The sequence below is a fragment of the Pseudophryne corroboree genome, chromosome 1 (genome assembly GCF_028390025.1).
Source record: "Pseudophryne corroboree isolate aPseCor3 chromosome 1, aPseCor3.hap2, whole genome shotgun sequence".
Lineage (NCBI taxonomy): Eukaryota > Metazoa > Chordata > Amphibia > Anura > Myobatrachidae > Pseudophryne > Pseudophryne corroboree.
This window is the reverse complement of record NC_086444.1, coordinates 227,638,700-227,661,320: the sequence shown is the minus strand read 5'-3', so window position 1 is coordinate 227,661,320 and position 22,621 is coordinate 227,638,700. Positions and strand designations below refer to the sequence as shown.

The 22,621-nt window shown below is 44.1% G+C and overlaps 1 long non-coding RNA gene across 1 annotated transcript in view; it reads right to left on the bottom strand.

The window, feature by feature from the left end:
- Nucleotides 1-3,639: 3,639 nt before the first annotated feature.
- Nucleotides 3,640-22,621, bottom strand: part of LOC135053500 (uncharacterized) — a 40,107-nt gene continuing 21,125 nt past the window's right edge. Inside the window, exons 3-4 of the long non-coding RNA XR_010242890.1 lie at nucleotides 14,060-14,272; nucleotides 3,640-3,873 (exon numbers count right to left, since the gene is read on the bottom strand). This is a non-coding gene — a long non-coding RNA (uncharacterized LOC135053500). The remainder of the gene's footprint in view (nucleotides 3,874-14,059; nucleotides 14,273-22,621) is intronic.

The window sequence follows — 22,621 nt, the reverse complement described above, 5'->3', positions numbered from 1 at the left end:
AAAACCGTGACTCTACCGGAATCGTTGATGAGAGTTCATGCATATGAAAAGTGAGTATTGGATAGAAAAATAAAAGTCAAAGTATGATAGAAAAGTGGATCTGCTGTTGGCGTTAGGCAGTGAGAAACCTGTCAGTTGGAAAATTGCCACAGGGACTCACTGAATCACCAATGAGAGTCCTGAAACTCAAAAGTAGGAAAAGAACAAGTGTTAGTATTTGGAGAATGTAATAAAGATCAACGGTAAGGATTTATGTCTGTATCAGCAGGTATCATTGAATTGTGCTACGTTCACCTTGTGTTCTACAGTGGGGCAAAAAGTATTTGGACAGCCACCAATTGTGCAAGTTGACCCACTTAAAAAGATGAGAGAGGTCTGTAATTTACATCATAGGTACACTTCAACTGTGAGAGACAGAATCTGAAGAAAAAAAACAGGAAATCACATTGTATGATTTTTAAACAATTTACTTGTATATTCTTGTGGAAAATAAATATTTGAACACCTACCAAGCAGCAAGATTTCTGGCTCTCATAGACCTGTTACTTCTTCTTTAAGAAGCTCTTCTATCCTCCACTCGTTACCTGTATTAATGGCACCTGTTTGAACTGGTTATCTGTATAAAAGACACCTGTCCACACCCTTAGACAGTCAGACTGCTACCTATTCACCATGGCCAAGACCAGAGAGCTGTCTAAGGACACCAGGGACAAAATTGTAGAGCTGCACAAGGCTGGGATGAGCTACTCAACAATAGGCAAGCAGCTTGGTGAGAAGAGATCAACTGTTGGTGCAATTATTAAAAAATGGAAGAAATAAAAGATCGCTGACAATCTCCCTCGACCTGGGGCTCCATGCAAGATCTCACCTCGTGAGGTATCAATAATCTTGTGAACGATGAGGAATCAGCCCAGAACTACACGGGGAAACCTGGTCAATGACCTCAAGAGAGCTGGGACCACAGTCACAAAGGTTACCATTAGTAACACACTACGTCATTATGGATTGAAATCCTGTAGCACCAGAAAGGTCCCCCTGCTTAAGCCAGCACATGTCCAGGCCCGTCTAAAGTCTTCCAGTGACCATCTGGATGATCCAGAGGAGGATTGGGAGAATGTAATGTGGTCAGATGAGAGCAAAATCGAACTTTTTGGTATAAACTCCACTCGCCGTGTTTGGAGGGAAAAGAATGATGAATGACATCCCAAGGACACCATACCCACTGTGAGGCAAGGGGGCTGCTTTTACGCAAATGGGACAGGACGACTTTACCGTATTAAGGAGAGGATGAATGGGGGCCATGTATCGTGAGATTTTGGACAAAAACCTCCTTCCCTCAGTAAGAGCATTGAAGATGGGACATGGCTGGGTCTTCCAGCATGACAATGACCCAAAACACACCACCCGGGCAACTAAGGAGTGGCTCCGTAAGAAGCATTTCAAGGTCCTGGAGTGGCCTAGCCAGTCTCCAGACCTCAACCCAATAGAAAATCTGTGGAGGGAGTTGAAAGTCCGTGTTGCCCAGCGACAGCCTCAAAACATGACAGATCTAGAGATGATCTGCATGGAAGAGTGGGCCAAAATTCCTGCTACAGTGTGTGCAAACCTGGTCAAGAACTACAGGAAATGTTTGACCTCTGTAATTGCCAACCAAGGTTATATTACAAAGTATTGAGTTAAACTTTTTGATTGTCCAAATATTTATTTTCTGCAAGAATATACAAATAAATTGTTTCAAAATCATACAATGTGATTTCCTGGTTTTTTTTTAATCAGATTCTGTATCTCACAGTTGAAGTGTATCTATGATGGAAATTACAGACCTCTCTCATCTCTTTAAATGGGTCAACTTGCACAATCGGTGGCTGTCCAAATACTTTTTTGCCCCACTGTATGTCTGCATCAACATGTATCAATTAAACTGTGCTTTATTCACAAGATCTTATTTCCTATTAGCAAACATATGGGTTAACAGTGAAAATCCTATGTATCCCATACAATCTTGAATTGATAGAATATTGTTACATTCAACTGACAGGACTTCTCTGTCTGCTGCTCAGCTGTTAAATGTTGCCAATCAAGAAGTTGAAATGTATATAAAGAAAAAAAAAAAACATGCCGCTGTACTGTGTATTTATAAAGACACTGTGTCAGTCCAATTCACTTCCAAAGAACATAGACCAAATCGTAAGAAAGAGAGATGGGTCAGTTGATTAATGATAATAAACATGAATGAAGGGTGATCCCTTCTTTGCAGCTGAGCACGTATAGCACACCAGGGTAATCATAGGTAAAGCCAATGCAGTGGAAAACAGGTGGGTGAATATATTACGTTACCACTCCCACTGGTGTGCGCAGACGGAGGTCAGAGAGGTGTCACAGACCGCTGCTGAGAGAGGTCACTGAGGGTGCTTGTCGGGTCCTGCTGCCATGTGCCGCCGGAAGACGCGTTTCACCCGTCAGGCGGGCTTAATTGCATCCTAATTTCATGTGTAGACAATCTGACTGGAGACATTCACAAAGACGACATTTCAACAGTGTTGACATTGTGAATGTCGACAGGTGAAAAATTGTGACATTTTTAACACTTTGACATTTTCAATGCCAACAATATGGTGTTGACATGCTGACTGCACCTTGATTTACCTGTCTATCATGTTTGTATCTGACTTTCAAAAGAAAGAATACATTGGTTCCAAACAGAGCATTTTTCATTGTGCCCTATTAGTTATAGATAGGTAAAGAATACAAGTGGAACAAAGAACAGTGTTAATTCTAGTTCTATCACATTTCAATGATTGTGTGTCACCATCATTCAATAATTAATTTTTATAATCTTTGACATTTTCATTTATAAAAACATTTTCCATTTGGCAAGTACATCAAGGACACAAAAGACTTCTAATCACTTTGATTAATTTGTTAAACTATTGAAATGTTTTTTTCTATACCTCTAATATTGAAAATGAACAGAATGTACAGCTCTGATGGAATATAGCACATGCTAATGTGGCAGCTGCAAAACAGAAGGAAACTCACATTCGTTGGCTGGAATCCAAGACGCATCTGTAACAGTGACAGAACCGTTAGTGCATCTCTCGATTAAGATTCATGCTGCTAACAGCTCTCTTGTGCTACAGCTTCAAACCGCAAAGCTGCTGAAAAAATGGTGTTTATGGACAGAAGCCTTAATATGGGGACTGTTGCTCCACCAAAATGTGAAGGTTCTGTAAGCCTTAAACAATAGAATGAGAAATAGCTTCAAATCTGTAGACGTACAATACATGTACTGTATTAGAACACAGAAGGGGAAATGCAGAATTTTTAGGGTAGTACGGATGGTGTAATGGTTCCTTCCATGCTTGCGTGGGTTCTCTTCAGGTTACTCCCACAATCCCACAATCCAAAAATATACTGGTAGGTTAATTGACTCCTGGCAAAAAAATAACCCTAGTGTGTGCATGACTAGACTAGATGGGCCAGGTGCTTCTTCTTTGCTGTCAAATTCTACTGTGTGTTTCTATGTTTAAATGTGTGCGTGTGTGTGTGTGTATATATATATATATATATATATATATATATAGGGTGAGGAGGGATGGATGGCACTCCAGCAATCGAATAAATACTCAGGAAACAAAGTCAATAGCCAACGTTTCGGAGCTGTCCTCCTTTATCAAGACTTTAAAACATAATGAACATACATAACATATATATACCTAACTGTGTACTCAGCACGTGTGCACAGGGGAAATCGCCGCCGCCATCCACTCCGGAATCCACGTGACGTCATAGGCAGCCGCCGGCGCCCAGGATCCGTCACAGAGGCTGCAGGCGGGGGGAGTGACCATCACCATGGCAACAAGAAATAACAAACTGCGGGAAGAAACAGCAATGATAAAGCCGCATGTACAGCCCTGTATTCTAAACGAAAGCACTGCAGTCTGACAAAATAACATACTATGCAACTGCAAAACATGTAGATATATACACAAATTACTATATAAGTTGTATGGAATGTTGCTGTAGTGGTAAAATCGATAGAGGGCTGTAACATGAATGCATTAGTAAAGGGCACATAGAAAGCAGCTGGACGCTAACCTGAAAGATGATGAATGAGATATTTAAAGCAATGATCAAAATAATTAATTGCTACAAAAAAGATGCGCAATGTAGCCCAAATGGACCACAAGTAATAAATGTAGTATCAATGATCTAAATGAAACAATTAGATACAGACAGAGCAAGAATAAATTATAAAAAGAAATTCAATGGTAATGATTCATTCAGTCCGAATGGTTGGACTGTTTGTAGTAGATGTATCCACCTCGCTTCTCGCTGGAGTAGGATGCGACCCCTGTTACCACCTCGGGGACAAGGGGGTACCCAATCAATGATGCGGTACCTGATGGAGGATAAATTATGGTGTAGATCCCTAAAATGTCGGGCAACCGGCTGGTCACATTCTTTGCCTTCAAGGGCTGCACGTATACTAGACCTATGCTGGGTCATACGTTCCTTCATTTGCCTTGTGGTCTTGCCCACATATAGTAAACTACATGGGCATTTGATGTAATAGACCACGAATCTCGTGGTACATGTTACTGGGTGTTGTATTTTGAACACTTTACCAGATCTCGGATGTGAGAAGCTGTTACCAGTCTCCAGGAAACTGCAAGTGATGCAGCCCAAACATCGGTAATTGCCACCTTTCCTGCTGAGGAAATGAGTGGCTGTGGCAGTGGTATGCTGGCTAATGTCATTGTGGACCACCACATCTTTAATGTTTCTACCACGAGAAAAGGACGGTAGGATAGTGGTGTTATGTAATGCTGGTAAACTGCGATCCTGTGACACGATGGGCCAAATGGTTTTAGCAGATTTCATCAGTGCGCCGCTAGAGGTGGTGTATTGTTGAGTCCATACTATGCAGTCTTTTTGGGCTGTTGAAATGTTCTTATGCAATGCCAGTTCTCTGGAGATCGAAAGGGCCTTCTGCTTGGCTGCTTTCAATGCTCGAGGATGGTAACCGCGTGCTAGAAATTTAATGAGCATCTTATCAATTTGATCAATGGTGTCCATGGGATCACTGCATATACGGACAATTCTCAAAAATTGTGAGAAAGGAAGGCCCTTAATTAGGGATGGCGGATGGTGACTGGCTGCATGTAATACCGTGTTACGGTCGGTGGGTTTGAAGTACATGGAGGTATGTAAGGTGCCATCATCTTTTTGTGTTACTGTGACATCTAGATAATGGATGCACTCGTAACTATGATTCGAAGTGAATTTAATGGAACAGTCTTGTTCGTTGATGTCCTTTATCATGGCAAGGAATGCTTCCTGTGTCCCATTCCAAAAGAGACAAATATCGTCTATATACCTGGTATACCCAGTGATGTGCTGACATCTGGTGTCCTCCATAAAGAAAAAGTCCTTTTCAACTCCGAACATGTATATATTCGCAAAGCTCGGAGCTACGCAAGAGCCCATAGCGCAGCCCGAGCGTTGGATGAAGAACTTCCCATCAAAGATAAAGTAGTTCCGCGTTAAAGTGAGTCGTAGGAGTTGAATGAAAAATTCTACATCAGGCCCAGTGTATAACGGGTGGTTCTTGATGTACCTTTTGACCATCTCTATACCGTGTTCTTGTGGGATTGATGTGTATAGGCTCACGACGTCTATGGTACACATCAGCTGTTTCGCTGGTAAGGGTGAACGTTGTTGTAGCCACAAGATAAATGTAGTGGTATCCTTGAGAAAGGATGCTTCTTGATTGATCAGAGGCTGTAAAAAGTGATCTAAATACTTAGAGATGTTGTAAAAGAAAGACTCTCTCGCCGCAATATATATATATATATATATATATATATATATATATATATACATATATATTTATATATAAAGTCTACCTGAAGTAATGAGGCGGCACTCAGAGTCTTGTAAAACAGCAAACTGTGTATTGATGCAGATCAACGTTTCGGGGTTTCCCCCTTCGTCAGGATTAGTGCAAAGTTACAAACAGTGAATTTAAATACCACTTACCCCCTCCACAGGACATCCCCTCTGGCCGGAGCCGCTGGCCGCGCCGTCCCGGTCTTCAGACTGACGTCACCGCTGTCTCACCGGAAGTGACACGTCGGCGCCGGGTGGCGCGTCCATGGCAACCAGGCCTTAACAACTAAAAAACAAATCACAGTGTAAAACAATGCCGTGAAAATCAACATATAAGACACGGCTTTTGTGTAAAAACTCGGTACAAGGTATTACCTATTAAAACCACAGTATTAAAAGTGTTTCTCACATATGCACGTGACTTGCTTTGTGCTAAGCATATTGTATCTTTAAACATAGTGAAACATTTGGCCATACTTACTACAACCTACACCAGGCTCCCCTCTGTCAAACAACAGGGAACCTCCCTTTTCCCCTGTATCCCTAATAACCATTTATAAGCTATACAAGCATATATTAAAAATGGTGTAAATCAACTGGCTCTGAACTTCTCTTTTCTCGATTCTATCTATACCTGTGTGGATCCCCGTCTGTTCTCCGCTGTAAACTGAGTACAACCCTGCCTGTGTTATCCATCCCCTAGTGTAAATATTGTTATCCCCATTGCGTATTTGTGGGGACTGGTCGTGTGTCATCCAAGTCACATTTAAACACCCCTCCCCTACTCTGTTAGATGAAGTTGATTAAACCAAGATTATCATTCATGCCGGCAGGTCTAAGGGTGTTTAGCCTATGAATCCATCTTGATTCTAGCTGAAGGAGTTTTCTGCCCCTATAGCCCCCCAGTAAGGATTCTGGCACGTGATCAATAATTCTGTGTTTAAAGGTGGCCATAGTGTGTCTATACTCGAGAAAATGTTTGGCAACAGGTTGATCCCCTTTGCCTGAAGCAAGGGCATTTCGCAGTGAAATCTGCTTTCTAGACCTCAACATTAAAATTCAGGAAGGTCAGTTGGTGACGTCTTTGTTTAAAAAACCGACCGACCGAAATACAATTCTGAGGTATGACAGTTGTCATCCAGCCTCCACGGTTAGAAGTATCCCCTACTCTCAATTTTTGAGAGTGTGCAAGAGTAACAACTGCACACAACAGAGGGACAAACAATTAGATGAAATGGAGCTTAGACTGAGAGCCAGAGGTTACCCACGACAATTATTAGTTCAAGCGAGAAGGAAAGCAGAAAGGATGAATAGAGAAGAGTGCCTGAAACCTAAAAAAGCAAAAGAGCTGGAGGGTGTAATTCCTTGGGTCTGTGAGTTTGATGTTCACAGCAATCAGGTAAGCAAGGAGGCAAAGAAATTATGGCCCCTTGTGGCAACTGACCCGGAATTACCGATGTTTCGCCACCAGCGGGTTATGCCCAGCTATGTCCGTGGTAGGAGTATCAAAGACATGGTGGTCAAAACTGATATGGCCAAATTTAAAGTAACACCAGTGCATTTTTTGAAACGCAAAAACGGCTGTTTCAAGGGCACAGGATGCACGACATGCTCACACATGTCTGTGGGAGACCACATTGTACATCCATACTCAGGAAAGAAGTTTCCAATTAGATGGCCCCTGACTTGCACCACTAGATATGTGGTTTATGCGATTATTTGCCCTTGTGGCAGGTACTACATAGGCAAAACTGAGTGCCAATTCAAAATAAGGATGGCACAACACAGGTTGGCTATAAGAAATGCCCTTGCTTCAGGCAAAGGGGATCAACCTGTTGCCAAACATTTTCTCGAGTATAGACACACTATGGCCACCTTTAAACACAGAATTATTGATCACGTGCCAGAATCCTTACGGGGGGGCGATAGGGGCAGAAAACTCCTTCAGCTAGAATCAAGATGGATTCATAGGCTAAACACCCTTAGACCTGCCGGCATGAATGACAATCTTGGTTTAATCAACTTCATCTAACAGAGTAGGGGAGGGGTGTTTAAATGTGACTTGGATGACACACGACCAGTCCCCACAAATACGCAATGGGGATAACAATATTTACACTGGGGGATGGATAACACAGGCAGGGTTGTACTCAGTTTACAGCGGAGAACAGACGGGGATCCACACAGGTATAGATAGAATCGAGAAAAGAGAAGTTCAGAGCCAGTTGATTTACACCATTTTTAATATATGCTTGTATAGCTTATAAATGGTTAATAGGGATACAGGGGAAAAGGGAGGTTCCCTGTTGTTTGACAGAGGGGAGCCTGGTGTAGGTTGTAGTAAGTATGGCCAAATGTTTCACTATGTTTAAAGATACAATATGCTTAGCACAAAGCAAGTCACGTGCATATGTGAGAAACACTTTTAATACTGTGGTTTTAATAGGTAATACCTTGTACCGAGTTTTTACACAAAAGCCGTGTCTTATATGTTGATTTTCACGGCATTGTTTTACACTGTGATTTGTTTTTTAGTTGTTAAGGCCTGGTTGCCATGGACGCGCCTCCCGGCGCCGACGTGTCACTTCCGGTGAGACAGCGGTGACGTCAGTCTGAAGACCGGGACGGCGCGGCCAGCGGCTCCGGCCAGAGGGGATGTCCTGTGGAGGGGGTAAGTAGTATTTAAATTCACTGTTTGTAACTTTGCACTAATCCTGACGAAGGGGGAAACCCCGAAACGTTGATCTGCATCAATACACAGTTTGCTGTTTTACAAGACTCTGAGTGCCGCCTCATTACTTCAGGTAGACTTTATGTATGGGGTTTGCACCCTGGGAGGAAGGCACCTGAGCAGATCAGTCCCATAATAGGGGCAGTGCCGAGTGCCGGAGCAGAATTTGTATATATTTATATATATGTATATAAATTAGAAATCCCTGCACTCTCACACAGCTCAGCCAACAACTGGGGTGCCAATCAGAGCCCGACCCACTCAGAGGTGGGACCCATAGTACAATACAAGATTATCCACAAGGTGGAACAGATAGCACTCTCCAGATTTCAATTCAATAATCAAAAAAATAAAAAAAGGTAATTTTTAATGTAAGAAACAGTCTCACAGTTCCAAGGTAATGTCCATATTCATCCAACGTTTCGGTCCACACCAGGACCTTTGTCAAGGAATTACAGCATGGTCAGCACAACAGCATCACAACGGGGTCAGTAGTACAGGTAACTGGAGTCTGGAGATATTGCCTCACCGGCCCCTGCTAAATAGCCAGCATTATGGCGTCAATCCCGCCCCCATGCACACAGGACGTGTGGTGGAGCGCTGGCTGGAGCGCAAACGTCACTTCCGGTTTTACCGGAAGTGGTCTCTTTGCATCATCAGGTTAATGGAGTCTCAGCACACTGGACGTGTGGTGGAGCGCAGGCTGGAGCGCAAACGTCACTTCCGTTTTCACCGGAACTGAGCTGCGTGTATCATCAGGTTAATGAAGTCTCAAGCACACTGTGGAACGCAATCCGGAAGCGGGAAATTAACGAAGTGGAACGCAAGCGTCACCGCCGTTGTTGCCAGAAGTGAGCTGCGGGCCATGACATTAGCGCAAACTATAGCTCATCTCAGCAGCAATCAACACTTCTGGGGAATCCCAGGCATGTTAAAATGCAAGATGTGTATATTTAAATATAAGGGGAAAAAATTGCTGCGGAGAGTGAGCATAACAAGTAGACAAATTTCAATCCGGTGGCGATGGTATTATGTCCATCATGTCCGGACCATAATCAACATCAATGAAAAAAATGAGAACTACCTCAACCGCGCTCAGCTTAATGAAGTCCACTTGAATGTATTGACCGTTCAGTAGTCTGTCAGTTCGAAAAAAGAGAGGAGGTCGTCTTCCAATCTTTTTTATGTACACCTAGTCCATAGGATGGAGAAATTCCCTCTGGGTTAGTCCAAAGTCCCTCAAAAAAAGAATAGAAGAACAATATCGTGTAGTATGTCCTAGATTCGGGGACGATCAGTATTTCTAGATTCTGTAGTTAGTCACGATGGTTCGTACCGTACTCACGTCTACAAAGGAAGAGTTTCCACTCATAAAGGTTTCTTTATGGGTCCAAACTTCTCCTAGCTGGCTGGATTGGGATTCGGTCTCCTCTCAAATCCTCCCAAAGTGGTCCCAAAATGTAAAAGACAGGGAGAAGAACGACCCAATCAATAAATCACAGTGGCTTGGATTTTTTCACCCCACTGCTAGCCATCCGGTCTGGTGTGGATGTCGCCTATTGTTCTACAGGAGGTTTATCGATGACATCTTCCTGTTGTGGAAAGGGTCAAATGAATCATTTAACCAAATGGTTAATTCATTGAATGGACTTGATAGTCCGGTGAGATTCACTCATCAGATTGATGCCTGCAACATCAACTTCTTGGACATTTCAATTACATTGGAAGGGGGTCGCATTAGCACAAGTCTCTATCGGAAACCAACTGACCGGAATACCCTGTTACTGGCAACCAGTCAACACCCGCCTGCCCTTAAGGACAATCTCCCCATTTCCCAATTTTTGAGGGTCATGCGTAACAACACGAATAAGGACATCATGGAAACCCAACTATCTGAAATGACCTCATGATTTCTTGAGAGAGGGTATGATAGGAAGACTGTATCTAAATGTTTAACGAAGGCCAGGAGAAAATTTGAACCCTCTACAGCCGCGACGCAGGTGACATCCACACCAGACCGGATGGTTTTCACGACCACATATGACCACTTGTCCAATAGGGTCCGGGGAGCCATTCGGAAGATTTGGCCTATTTTAACCACGGATGATCATCTGAAGCTGAAAAAGAGCCCCCCCCCCCCCCCCCCCAATGATGGCACACCGTCGGGCAGCCAATTTAAAACAATTACTCCTAAGACCTATGGCTGGGCAGGAATCACCAACAACGATGACATGGCTTCATGAAAGAAGACCTGGATGCTTCAAATGCAATGGGTGCACCACGTGCAGGGGTATGTTAACAGGACCATCCTTCCCGCACCCCCACTCAGGGCGCCCTAAAGCCATTAAATACAGATTGCACTGTACTATGGACCATCTGATATATATTCTAATGTGTCCGTGTGGACTATATTATGTTGGAATGACAACCAGACGATTTCGAGACAGGATGACAACCAGAGAACATAGATACACCAAGCGACTACCACGGGGACTGCCACCTTGCCGGTGGCTAGACATTTTATGACTCTGCGACATCAAGTATCTGATCTTAGGTCCAAACTGATAGATTTGATACCCCCATTACCACGAGGCGGTGACCGTGCTCTTCTGCTTAGGAAAAGAGAAAGCCTTTGGATACATAAACTGGACACGATAGCACCAAAGGGAATGAATGAAAACAACCCTTTATCAGTTTTTTTGAAATAGACTAATAAACTCTTTGGCGATAATTCCTATCGCACTTATTGACAGTTTATGTAAAATGCACTTGTGACAAACCCCATGGATTGTGGTGTTTACTGTATATATTGCTTGTTCCTCTCTCTTTCTTCACCTTGTTTTTTCTATTTTCTCTATTTTTTCTATTAATTTCATTCTGTTAGAGTGTTAAGATATAATCCTAATTCTGTGACCTCACTGGCCTCTGCTACACCCAGCTAATTTAATAGATATACCTTAAGTTGTGCCGTTTATAATTAAGCCCTGTGTTGAACCACACTTAGGTGGGTGATGTTGATTATGGTCCGGACATGATGGACCTAATACCATCGCCACCAGATTGAAATTTGTCTACTTGTTATGCTCACTCTCGGCAGCAATTTTTCCCCTTATATTTAAATATACACATCTTGCATGTTAACACGCCTGGGATTCCCCAGAAGTGTTGATTGCTGCTGAGTTGAGCTATAGTTTGCGCTAATGTCATGGCCCGCAGCTCACTTCCGGCAACAATGGCGGTGACGCTTGCGTTCCACTTCGTTAGTTTCCCGCTTCCGGATTGCGTTCCACAGTGTGCTTGAGACTTTATGAACTTGATGATACACGCAGCTCAGTTCCGGTGAAAACGGAAGTGACGTTTGCGCTCCTGCCTGCGCTCCACCACACGTCCAGTGTGCTGAGACTCCATTAACCTGATGATGCAAAGAGACCACTTCCGGTAAAACCGGAAGTGACGTTTGCGCTCCAGCCAGCGCTCCACCACACGTCCTGTGTGCGTGGGGGCGGGATTGGCACCATAATGCTGGCTATTTAGCAGGGGTCGGTGAGGCAATATCTCCAGACTCCAGTTACCTGTACTACTGACCCCGTTGTGATGCTGTTGTGCTGACCATGCTGTAATTCCTTGACAAAGGTCCTGGTGTGGACCGAAACGTTGGATGAATATGGACATTACCTTGGAACTGTGAGACTGTTTCTTACATTAAAAATTACCTTTTTTTGATTTTTTTGATTATTGAATTGAAATCTGGAGAGTGCTATCTGTTCCACCTTGTGGATAATCCTGTATTATTATATATGTATATATAAAAATACAGTGGTCAAAGTGGAAATTTTGAAATGGGGGTATTGAAAAGTGAATGTTGTAATTATGCGCTGCGGAAAAGGATGTGTGGCCACTTAAAGTGTCATGTCCTTAAGTGTAGGACATGGGCGGCGGCAGTGAGTAGAACGCCTGGAGCAGAGTCCACCATTTGAAATCTGCGGCAGACCGCAGACTGGCAGCCAATCAGGAGCGGACGTGCAGCCGCTCCTAATTGGCTGCCGGTTTCAGCACAGAATTTGAAAGGCAGCGGCGGCCTTCAGTGCTCAAAGTGCCAGTATGTCATACTGGTGTATACCGGCCCACTTCGAGCACTGTATATATATATATGATTTTGACAGTCTGCACAAATAACATATATAAAATAGGCGAGCGCAAGGCTTCCTAACATGTTGTATATAGAGAAGAACATGCCAGCACATGCACTGAAAATGCAAAAAAATCCTTTATGTATAAAGCATCTCAATAACAATAGATGAAATAGAAAGAGCCATGGAAAAAGCATAGGTCAAAAATTCATGGTTAAGAGTGCGAATGCCAAAATACTCATTAAAAAAACATGATTCCCAGGCAACAGGGTCAGCTCTACAGTTGTCTCGGTGCACACCAAGCCACCGTCCTCAGGAGCACCCGAGGACGGTGCGTAAGTGTGCACCGAAACAGCTGTTGAGCTTTTTGACCTGTACTTTTTACATGGATCTTTCTATTTTTTTCTATTGTTATTGAGAAGCTTCATACATAAAGGATTTTTTTGTATTTTCAATGGATGTGCTGGCTTGTTTCTCTCTCTCTCTCTCTCTCTCTCTCTCTCTCTCTCTCTCTGTATATGTATATATATATATATATATATATATATATATATATATAGAATGCTACAGCATAAATATTTCTTTTTATAAACAATCACAAATCTATGTTGTGAGATTTAAGGAACGTAGATACCACACAGGCCTTATTTACAGGCCCCTTAGGAGAGCTAGGGACAGAGATAGGTCATATCTCTTGGTCTATAGAGATAGAACAACAGCTGTGAATAAAAACTTCTGTCCATTTGTCACTCAATTTAATAGCAAGAATAAAGAAATGAAACAGGTACTGAGGAAAAATTGGCACATACTTAAACATGACCCGATTTTAGCAGAATATCTTTCAGAATATCCTGATCTCATTTATAAAAAGGCAAAGAACTTACAATCAATGGTATAAAAAAGCTACCTTGATAAAATATCTCTGGGAGAAGATAATTCTAGGAGAAACTTTTTAAAGGAAGCTAAAGGCTTCCTTATTTTTGGTTCCTGCAAAGTGTGCTTATTGGGTGAAAAAACTCAGAAATTCACAGTAGACAGCAGCAGAGAAAAAATACAGAATATTGGTACATATATATATATATATATATATATATATATATACACACATTTTATATATATATATATATATATATATAGCAGCAATTGATGCAACAGCGGCACTCAGAGACTGAAGAAGTAAATAGGAGTGAAAAAAACTTGGTGCTTTAATTCATAATGTCAGCTTGTAGTCCAACGTTTCGGGGCGCAAACGCCCCTTTGTCAAGGTGAGCATAACAACAGTGAAAAAGTGATAAAATTCAATTACCTTTATAGTGAGGAGGACCCGCCAGCGGGAAGAACAGCAGTGGCCGGGGGAGCCGTTTGCTTCCGTCCCGGTGTGTGTGACATGTGTGCGTCTCGGTCACATGCTCCCGCACCGCGTTGTTGGATCCCAGCGTCGCCCTGGCAACCTCATGCATTCACACTATTGTGGCACCCAGGGGCTTCCGTGGTCTCCCGATTGCGGCGGTGGACCGGGCTGTGTAAAAGTATTAAAAAAGCTAATTTTAAGAAAAAATTAAACAAATTGATTGACAATTATATAGTATCTAGTGGGCACCAGGTAAATCTGAAGATAAGAACATTATTAGTTGATTGCTAATGCAGTGCCTGCATGTGTTATGTTTATTAAATAATAGATCCACCTAGGTGGATGTTACAATAGATACTCTGCTATTAAACAGTGGTATCATGATGTAATCCTACCTAACTTGTAGGATATAGGTGTATTATTGTACATAAATACATCAGGGGTCCCTCATATTATATACAAATGTAATTAAACAGATCTCCTAGACACGCATAAGGAAGTTATTCATCAGACAAGATTGTCACAAGAACAAAAAATTATCTAAAAGAAACTCCACTGTATTTTGTCGTTGAGACCCTTGGGTCTTACAGTGTCCAACTTGAATATCCATCCTGCTTCCGGTTTAAGCAGGATACCAGCCCTATCACCTCCTCTTAAAGTGCTGGGAATATGATCGATGATTTGAAATCGTAAATCCTTAAGCGAGTGGTGTTTTTTGCCATAGTGTCTGGCCACCGGCTGTTCAGATTTATTGTGAATAAGTGCTGCTTTAACAGCAGACCTGTGTAATGCAAGGCGTTCCGTACAGTCTTGCCTACATATTGGTGCTTGCAAGGGCAGGTGATCAAGTATATGATAAATGTAGTTGTGCATGTAAGCACTTGACGTATACCATATATTCTGCCTGACGAACTGGAGGTAAATGTCGAGCCCGTGGTCATATATCTGCATGTTTTGCACCCCAGGCATTTGTAACAGCCTGGTGCTTTCGTTAAGAAGTTGGTAACTGGTGTATGGTCAAATCCCATGATGTCGGAGTGCACAATAATAGGATTTTAATACCTACCGGTAAATCCTTTTCTCTTAGTCCGTAGAGGATGCTGGGGACTCCGTAAGGACCATGGGGTATAGACAGGATCCGCAGGAGACATGGGCACACTATAAGACTTTGAATGGGTGTGAACTGGCTCCTCCCTCTATGCCCCTCCTCCAGACCTCAGTTAGAAAACTGTGCCCAGGGAGACGGACATTTCGAGGAAAGAATTTATTGTTTAAACACGGTGAGTGTCATACCAGCTCACACCATGAACATACCGCAGAACGTGGCATTCAATAGAACACCAGCCAATGGCATGAAAAAACACACAGCCACATGCTGATAAAATATGTAACACACCCTGTGTGTCAACCCAATCAACAATAAGATACCGCATGCCATGGCATGAACAACGTCAGCAACAGCCTGACAGCAAAGAAACACCACAAGAGTGTAACCATAACCAATAACTGCAGACACTCAACTGCAGAACTCAATGCAACATGAGCGTAACTATAACCAAACTGCAGATACAGCCCGTACTGGGACGGGCGCCCACATCCTCTACGGACTAAGAGAAAAGGATTTACCGGTAGGTACTAAAATCCTATTCTCTCATACGTCCTAGATGATGCTGGGGACTCCGTAAGGACCATGGGGTTTAAAGCTCCAGACCGGGCGGGAGAGTGCGGACGACTCTGCAGCACCGATTGAGCAAAAAAAAAAGGCCCCCATCAGCCAGGGTATCATACTTGTAGAGCATAGCAAAAGTGTTTGAACCCGAACAAGTAGCCGCTCGGCAAAGTTGAACTGCCGAGACTCCTCGGGCATCCGCCCAAGAAGAGCCCACCTACCTAGTAGAATGGGTTTCCACTGACTTCGGTAACAGCAATCCAGCCGTAGAACGAGCACGCCCGCCGAATCGTATCATAGATCCAGCCATAGAACGAGCACGCCGAATCTTATCATAGATCCAGCGTGTAACAGACTGCATAGCTGCAGGCGCCCCAAACATGCTGGGAACATACCGGACAAACCAAACCTCTGTTTCCTCAATCAGAGCCAAATTGGCGATCTAAAAATTCAAAGCCCTGACTTCATCGAGAGACTTTGAATCAGCCAATGCTTAAGTAACCACAGGCATCAAAATAGGCTGGTTTCTGCGAAACACAGAAACCACTTTTGGCAGAACTATTATCCGAGTTCTCAATTCCGCTCTGTTCACATGGAAGATCAAACAGGGGCTCTTGTGAGACAAAGCCGCTACTTCCGACACCCGCCTTGCGGACGCCAAGGTCAATAGCATGACCACTCTCCAAGAGAGAAATTTTAACACAACCTTTCATAAAGGTTCCAATCAGCGTGACACAAGAAACCGCAACACCATGTCAAGGTCCCACGGTGCCAATGGGGCACAATTGGAGGCTGGATGTGCAGTAGTCCTTTCATGAAAGTCTAAACTTCCGGAAAGGTGGCCAAATTTTTTTTTTTTTTAAAGAAAATTTATAAGGCCAAAACTGGACTGAAATGGAGCCTAACTTTAGGCCTGCCTCCACACCTGCTTGCCAAGAATGGAGAACGACCCAGCTGAAAGTCTTCCGTAGGAGCCTTCTTGGATTCACACCAAGACACATACTTACACCAAATACGGTGGTAAGACTTTGCTGTTACTTCTTTTCTAGGCTGAAGAAGTGTTAAAACCGACTTCATAGGGAATACCCTTTTGGGCTAAGATATGGCGTTCAACCGCCACGCCGTCAAACGCTGCCGCGGTAAGTCTTGATACACGCCCGGATCTTGCTGTAACAGATCCTCATGTAGATGAAGAGGCCAGGGATCTTCTATGAGTAAATCTTGAAGAACTGGATACCAAGCCCAACATGTCCAATTGAGGCACTCCTCAAAGACTTGTCACTTCTGTGAAAACTTTTCGATGACGACTGTATTTCTCCCGGATGGAGATCGCGTCTGCAGAGGAAATTCATTTCTCCGTCGTCTACATCTGGGACGAAGACTGCTACTATAGCGTTTACCTGTATTTCCGCCCAGCGGAAAACTTTTTCGGCTTCTGCCATTGCCGCTTTGCTCTTTGTTCCGCCCTAGCGGCTTTCTTATGCCACTGCTGTCAAGTCGTCTGACAGAATTAACACGGGCAGATCACGAAGAAAGTGTTCGTTGAAAATAGCTCTTTATTCAAGAAAACTTATTGCAGACAAGCTTCCCAGCTTGACCTTTTCCTCTGGAAATACTTCCCTTGGAAAGACTGCTCCCCAGCCTCAGAGATCTGCATTCATGGACACCAGGATCTAATCCTGGATCTCGAACCTTCGTCCCTCTAGGAAGTTAGACTGTGCAGACACCACAGGAGCGATATCCTGGCTATTAGGATTATATTCCAGTGCATTTGCAGGTGAGAAACGGACCACATTTCCAACTGGTCCCGTGAAAACTACTCTGGCATTTGACCTGCTCACCGAACAGGCCTCTTAGGCCGCACCCATCTTCTTCATCAACGGAACCTATTGATGGATTGTCACTGCAAATCTGATCCGACTCTGGATCCTCAGACCTCTTTCCACAGGAAAACACAGAACCTCAACCGTTCAGTATCTACTCTGATACCCACCTCCGACATCCGCGTCGTTGGGAACAACAGCCATTCCCTGTGTTGAAGAACAGTCAGAGAGAAACAACGATTTGAACCACTTGTTTCTTGACCTCGCCGTAATCAGGAGAGTGTCTCAGTACAAAATAACAATGGCTCTAACTATTGAAAGAAAACCATCATACTGCCAACACTCCGGTGAAATGGCAAAGACAATCCTGGATATCAACCCAGGCAGGCTGAATGCTGAGAAAAACGCATTTAAACCTTTTTTCTACCTTTACGTGCTGGAGCTCCCTGGCCTGAGAGATTCCATCCCGTAGTTCAACTTCGTAAGTAGAAATGTTTGTTTCTTTTTTCTTTTTTTTCTTTTCTTTTTTTTTAACAGGGACAGCAGGACAAAGTCCTGAACCTGACGCAACTCTGGTATGGCGTCGCATACTACCTCCCCTTCCAGAGGGGAATCGGTAAGATATATTTGAAAAATCAGTGAGGGGAATCATCTGTAAACTCCAGTATGACCCCCTTTGGATTCTATTATTAACTCCCAGGTCAAGGTCCATTCCCGGACTGATGGAAGAGCCTTAGACGAGTTCCCACTGGTGTGGGCTCCAGCCAGATAGACCCAGCGACATGCGGTGGAAGTGGTAGAAACAGAAGACAATATCCGCTTCTGCGAACCTAACAAGGCGGCAGAGCTCTTACCTTTTCACCTTCCACTATCTGCACAGGAAAGGAAAATAGAACGGTATCGAACCGGTTAAAATGACTGCATCCCACAAAAGAATGCGTCACCAACCGTTGTGAGGGAATCTAACTCATGAAGGTAGACTTACCAGTGGTATCCGTCGAGTGTAACTTAACTGAGGCATCCCCAAACAGCGGTACACCGTCACAGGGAAAAACTCCAGTATCTCTCGGAGTCAGCCTCAGCATTTCCCCGGCCACACCTCCTGTATACACACGGCAGCCAGCCGCAATGTTATAGAGAAGAACCAACATAAGAAACATCCCCTCTCTCTCTAGGGTAATTCTATCGGATGCCTTTCCGAATACAAGCACTCCCCCATGCACATGTAATGCAAATAACATCAAAGCATATAAATAAAATATCACTTAGCTTCCTGTATACGATCCTTTGTGACAGGGCCCCGTGCCGACCAGGAGTTGACTTTCACAGTATTCTATCCGTGGTGGGAAAATAATAAACACTCGGACTCCTCGTGAGGATCTGAGACCAACTCGCCACGGCCGACCTAGAGCTTTATCAACAGAGCGACCAGCACATGAGAAGGAATACTTTTACTTCAGCATTCATTAGAAATCGTAATATGAATATACATATTGTAATACACATATACACACATATCCTATAAATATATATATATATATATATATAATACATATAAACAGATTGTCCGGAACCGTCGGGTCCCTAGTGACATTAATGTGTTCTGAATGTGTATGACCATGTACTGAATGCCCAAGTTGTGGATCTAACCAGGAAACCTTATGGTCGACAGAAAAACTAGTATTCGTCGACAGCAGGGAGTAGTAACTGGGCAAAATAACATTTGTTAGGCGCCGGGGTCCGCTCGTCGGTGCGGCCCGGCGCCTAGCAACCAGGGACGCCGTGCGCGTACAGCCGCCGGCTCCCTGGCAACGCTAGACGCCGGGCGCACGGAGCCGCTCTGACCCTAGCAACGGGGACGCCACGTTCGGGCCGCGTTCCCCGTTGCTGGGTCTGTTCTAAATTGTATCATGATGTGCTGATTGTATCATGGTGTGCTGGCCGTGCAGCATGCAAGCTGCACGGCATTAATTGTGATGACCCAGTCTGGCTCCTGATTGGGGAGCTCACACTTATAAGCACCCTTTGGACTTCTCACAGACGCCGGTGATAGCTTCCTGTTTGCCTTTGTCAGTTGCAGAGAGTTTCCAGTCCTGCTCTATCCGGTTGTTCCTGTCCTCAGTGGTCCTGTACTCGGATATTTGTCATCTATTCCTGGAGTCTGACCGAGCACCTTTAACATCCTGTGGTGTTCGTGAGTCGCGGCGCAGCCGTGTGTTGCGGCTTGTCCGCTTACTGTTTATTATTTAGTTTATTTGTGTTCTGGAGCTTTTGCGGAGGATTCCGCTCCCACAGATCCACTCTGGTATCCAGCGGTGCTGGATAGGAGTAACGGATCAGTGGATCTTTGGTTGTCCTTTTCCCTGGCGGCTAGTCCGCACATACCTTGGTTTAAGTTAGTTAGCTTGTAACCCCTGGCCTGGTTGCTTAGTCAGAGGGCCCCTTGTTATCACCCTGTCTCGGATTTCCCTTTGTCTCCCATTAAGACCTGAGGGGGCATCGGGGTTGGGCAGACATAATCCGCCCTTCGAACGCGGCTGCCATGGGCTCAAGCAACCATAGTCTCGCAGGGGATTTCTGATAACACGGGCGAGACAACGGAGTTAGGGCGCCAGGGGTTACTAGGCTCTCCTGCTCCCACAACCAGCAAATCTTCCCAGTACTCAGACCTCTGCCATTAGATCTCCTCTGGTCTGGAGTACGGGAATCATAACATTATCACCGGCCAGACAAAAAAAAAAATTAAAATTAACAGGAGTTGATTTTTTTTTACTTATTCAGTTGGGAGATTTTTGTCGGCCTCATGAATCCCACCGGTGTTGGGCCAAATCCTGGCCAGCTTCTAGTTAGTCAGATTCAAGAACTTACTCAGATGGTTCAGGATCTGTCCCTCCGGGTGAGGTCACAGGAAGATCTGTTACGGACTTCCCCGAGGGTCATTCCTGAACCAAAGATGCATCTGCCTGACCGTTTTTCTGGGGATAGAAAACAGTTTTTTAATTTTAAAGAGTCTTGTAAACTTTATTTTCGTTTAAGACCAGTCTCCTCAGGTACGGAGGCTCAGCGGGTTGGAATTATTATTTCTCTGCTTCAGGGGGATCCTCAGACCTGGGCTTTTGGTTTAAAGACAGACGATCCAGCCTTATTGTCTGTAGACGCCTTTTTAAAATCGTTAGGGCTACTGTATGACGACCCTGATAGAGAGGCGTCCGCTGAGAGTCAGTTGCGTGCTCTCAGACAGGGTAGGAATCCCGCAGAGATTTATTGTACGGAGTTTCGCCGTTGGTCGAACGACTGTGGATGGAATGACCCAGCCCTGCGCAGTCAGTTTCGCCTCGGCTTATCTGAATCTATTAAAGACAGTCTCCTTCAGTATCCCGCTCCTGAGACTCTCGATAAACTCATGGAGCTCTCTATTAAGATAGATCGTAGGCACAGAGAGCGGAGGGCTGAAAAAGGAGCGTCTGTCGGGTCTACTCCTTGTGTTTTTTCCATCCCTGTGGACATGGAGGAGCCTATGCAGATAGGTCTCTCCAAATTGTCTCCTGAAGAAAGAACCAGGAGGCAAAATTCTGGTCTTTGTTTATACTGTGGAGGTAAGGGACATTTTGCCCGTAGTTGTCCGAACAAGTCGGGAAACTTCCCGACCAAGTGAGTTGTGAGGGGGTTCACTTTGGTCTGCAGCTTATCTCCTCAAATAATTCACTGTTAGTTCCTGCTAAAGTTTCCTTTGGCAGCCTCTGTTCCTCGGTCTCTGCTTTTGTGGACAGTGGAGCTGCAGGGAACTTTATGGATTTAACATGGGCCAAGGCCTTAGGTATTCCTCAGTTAACCTTAGGTAGGTGTGTCACCATGCATGGTTTAGATGGGAGTCCCTTGTCCAATGGGGTTATTTCTCTCTGTACACCTCCTGTTTTACTTTCGGTAGGAGCTCTACATTCTGAAAAGATTGAGTTTTTCCTTACCCATTGTCCAGCAGTTCCTGTGGTTCTGGGTCACCCTTGGCTGGCCTTTCATAATCCCATCATTGATTGGCAGTCGGGGGAGATCTTACAATGGGGTACCATCTGTAATAAAGAATGTATTACGCTTCCTATCCGAGTAGCTGCCGCCGTTCCCGCACCCATTCCTGTGGAATACCAGGATTTTGTTGATGTATTTTCCAAGGGCAATGCGGATATTCTGCCTCCCCATAGGCCTTATGATTGTGCCATTGAGCTAATTCCTGGTGTCACGTTGCCTAAAGGAAGGTTATATGCATTGTCTGGTCCTGAAACTGTGGCCATGAATGAGTATGTGAAAGAAAGCCTTGGGAAAGGATTTATCAGGCCATCCAAATCCCCTTTAAGTGCAGGTTTCTTCTTCGTAGAGAAGAAGGATGGTTCTCTCAGACCCTGCATTGATTTTAGAGCTTTGAATAAAATCTCAGTAAAGAATACTTACCCTCTGCCGCTGATCTCTGTCCTCTTTGATCAGCTACGTTCGGCTGTGATTTTTTCTAAGATTGACCTGAGAGGAGCATATAACCTCATCAGAATCAAGTCAGGGGATGAGTGGAAAACGGCATTCAGTACTCAGTCAGGCCACTATGAGTATCTGGTCATGCCATTTGGCCTGTCTAACGCTCCGGCAGTCTTCCAGGATCTCATTAACGATGTGCTCCGTGAATTTCTTGGAAGGTTCGTTGTAGTCTACTTAGACGATATTTTGATATATTCTGATTCTGTAGAACAACATGTTACCCAGGTGCGTCAAGTTCTAAAAAAATTACGTGAAAATCACCTGTATGCCAAGCTGGAGAAGTGTGAATTTCATGTTACGGAGGTATCCTTTTTAGGGTACATTATTTCCCCTCGGGGATTCTGTATGGAACCAAAGAAGCTCCAAGCCATCCTTAGTTGGGCGCAACCCACCAACTTAAAAGCAATTCAGCGCTTTTTAGGGTTTGCGAACTACTATAGAAGATTTATTCACTCTTTCTCTGACCTAGTTGCTCCCATTGTGGCACTAACTAAGAAGGGAGCA